We start from the raw sequence: 3,379 nt of genomic DNA, 5'->3' as shown, positions 1-3,379 counted from the left end.
AAAATTTTAGAATCCTTATTTTTCTTTTACTAAATAATTTTCAAAAAAACCAAAAAAAAAAAATCATAAAATCATAAAAAATCAAAAATATTTTTTGTTCTTGTTTGGTGTCACTTGCATATGCATCTTGCATTTTTCGAAAATTTCATGCATTCATAGTGTTCTTCATGATCTTCAAGTTGTTCTTGGTGAGTCTTCTTGTTTGATCTTGATGATTTTTTGTCTTGTGTTGTATATTATTTTTCATATGCATTCTTGAATTCTTAGTGTCTAAGCATTAAAGAATTCTAAGTTTGGTGTCTTGCATGTTTTCTTTGCATTAAAAATTTTTCAAAAATATGTTCTTGATGTTCATCATGATCTTCATAGTGTTCTTGGTGTTCATCTTGACATTCATAGCATTCTTGCATGCATTCATTGTTTTAATCTAAAAATCTCATGCATTGCATAATTTTCATGTTTTTCACTCTCATCATAAAAATTCAAAAATCAAAAAAATATCTTCCCCTTTTTCTCTCATAAATTCGAAAATTTGGATTGACTTTTTCAAAAATTTTTAAAATCTAGTGTTTTTATGAGTCAAATCAAATTTTCAATTTAAAAATCTTATCTTTTTCAAAAATCTTTTTCAAAAATCAAATCTTTTTCAAACTTCTTAGTTATTTTCGAAAATTTCAAAAATATTTTTCAAAAACCTTTTTCTTAATTTTAAATCAAATTTTCAAAAATAACAAAAACAATTAATGTTTTGATTCAAAAATTTCAAGTTTGTTACTTGCTTGTTAAGAAAGATTCAAACTTTAAGTTCTAGAATCATATCTTGTGATTTCTTGTGAATCAAGTCATTAATTGTGATTTTAAAAATCAAATCTTTTTCAAAAACTAATTTCTATCATATCTTTTCAAAAATATCTTCTTATCTTATCTTTTTCAAAATATGATTTCAAAATATCTTTTCTAACTTCCTAACTTCTTACCTTTTCAAAATTTGTTTCAACTAACTAACTAACTTTTTGTTTGTTTCTTATCTTTTTCAAAACTACCTAACTAACTCTCTCTATTTTCGAAAATATCTTCCCCCTTTTTCAAAAAAAATTTTTAATTAACTAATTATTTTATTTTTATTTTGAATTTTCGAAAAAACTACTAATCCTTTTCAAAAACTATTTTCAAAAATCACTAACTCTTTTTCAAAAATTATTTTCGAAAATTCTCCCTCTCCCATCTTATTCTATTTATTTATTCATCTACTAATATCTCATCTCACATCTATACCCTCCTTACAGTTGTGTTTCTTCCATTACATTACATTCTTTGTCTCCCTCTTTTCTCCCACTAACACAAGGATCCCTATACTGTGGTATAAAGGATCTCTATTATTATTATTTTTCTGTGCCCTCTTCTTTGTCATATGAGCAAGAGCAAGGACAAGAACATTCTTGTTGAAGCAGATCCAGAACCTGAAAGGACTCTGAAGAGAAAATTAAGAGAAGCTAAATTACAACAATCCAGAGATAACCTTTCAGAAATTTTCGAACAGGAAGAGGAGATGGCAGCCGAAAATAATAATAATGCAAGGAGGATGCTTGGTGACTTTACTGCACCTAATTCCAATTTACATGGAAGAAGCATCTCCATTCCTGCCATTGGAGCAAACAACTTTGAGCTGAAACCTCAATTAGTTTCTCTGATGCAGCAGAACTGCAAGTTTCATGGACTTCCATCTGAAGATCCTTTTCAGTTCTTAACTGAATTCTTGCAGATATGTGATACTGTTAAGACTAATGGAGTAGATCCTGAAGTCTACAGGCTCATGCTTTTCCCTTTTGCTGTAAGAGACAGAGCTAGAGTGTGGTTGGATTCTCAACCCAAGGATAGCCTGAACTCTTGGGATAAGCTGGTCAAGGCTTTCTTAGCCAAGTTCTTTCCTCCTCAAAAGCTGAGCAAGCTCAGAGTGGATGTTCAAACCTTCAGACAGAAAGAAGGTGAATCCCTCTATGAAGCTTGGGAGAGATACAAAGGACTGACCAAAAAGTGTCCTTCTGACATGCTTTCAGAATGGACCATCCTGGATATATTCTATGATGGTTTATCTGAGTTATCAAAGATGTCATTGGATACTTCTGCAGGTGGATCCATTCACCTAAAGAAAACGCCTGCAGAAGCTCAAGAACTCATTGAGATGGTTGCAAATAACCAATTCATGTACACTTCTGAAAGGAATCCTGTGAATAATGGACGCCTATGAAGAAGGGAGTTCTTGAGATTGACACTCTGAATGCTATATTGGCTCAGAACAAAATATTGACTCAGCAAGTCAATATGATTTCTCAGAGTCTGAATGGAATGCAAGCTGCATCCAACAGTACTCAAGAGACTTCTTATGCAGAAGAAGCTTATGATCCTGAAAACCCTACAATAGCAGAGGTGAATTATTTAGGTGAACCTTATGGAAACACCTATAACTCATCATGGAGAAATCACCCAAATTTCTCATGGAAGGATCAAAATCCTCAACAAGGCTTTAATAATGGTGGAAGAAATAGGTTTAACAATAATAAACCTTTTCCATCATCCACTCAGCAACAGACAGAGAACTCTGAACAAAATACTTCTAATTTAGCAAACTTAGTCTCTGATCTGTCTAAGGCCACTGTGAGTTTCATGAATGAAACAAGGTCTTCCATTAGAAATTTGGAAGCACAAGTGGGCCAGCTGAGTAAAAGAATCACTGAAATCCCTCCTAGTACTCTCCCAAGCAATACAGAAGATAATCCAAAAGGAGAGTGCAAGGCCATTGACATAAGCACCATGGCCGAACCTGTAAGGGAAGGAGAGGACGTGAATCCCAAGGAGGAAGACCTCCTGGGACGTCCAGTGATCAATAAGGAGCTTCCCTCTGAGGAACCAAAGGAATCTGAGGCTCATCTAGAGACTATAGAGATTCCATTGAACCTCCTTATGCCCTTCATGAGCTCTGATGAGTATTCCTCTTCTGAAGAGAATGAGGATGTTACTGAAGATCAGACTGCCAAGTTTCTTGGTACAATCATGAAGCTAAATGCCAAATTATTTGGCATTGATACTTGGGAAGTTGAACCTCCCTTGTTCATCAATGAACTAAGTGATCTGGATCAACTGACATTGCCTCAGAAGAGATAGGATCCTGGAAAGTTCATAATACCTTGTACCATAGGCACCATGATCTTTAAGGCTCTGTGTGACCTTGGTTCAGGGATAAACGTCATGCCCCTCTCTGTAATAGAGAAACTGGGAATCTATGGGGTGCAAGCTGCTAAAATCTCATTAGAGATGGCAGACAGTTCAAGAAAACAGGCTTATGGACAAGTAGAGGATGTGTTAGTAAAGGTTGAAGGCC

At 34.2% G+C, this 3,379-nt stretch overlaps 1 non-coding gene across 1 annotated transcript; it reads right to left on the bottom strand.

The window, feature by feature from the left end:
- Positions 1-1,945: 1,945 nt before the first annotated feature.
- On the bottom strand, positions 1,946-2,049 carry LOC112724600 (small nucleolar RNA R71). The gene has a single exon (XR_003163755.1). It is a non-coding gene; the product is annotated as a small nucleolar RNA R71 (small nucleolar RNA).
- Between the last annotated feature and the right edge of the window lie 1,330 nt (positions 2,050-3,379).

This window comes from Arachis hypogaea, chromosome 11, assembly GCF_003086295.3.
Source record: "Arachis hypogaea cultivar Tifrunner chromosome 11, arahy.Tifrunner.gnm2.J5K5, whole genome shotgun sequence".
Classification (NCBI taxonomy): Eukaryota; Viridiplantae; Streptophyta; class Magnoliopsida; order Fabales; family Fabaceae; genus Arachis; species Arachis hypogaea.
Note: the sequence above shows the minus strand (reverse complement) of the source record. Positions and strands in the feature narration are given on the sequence as shown.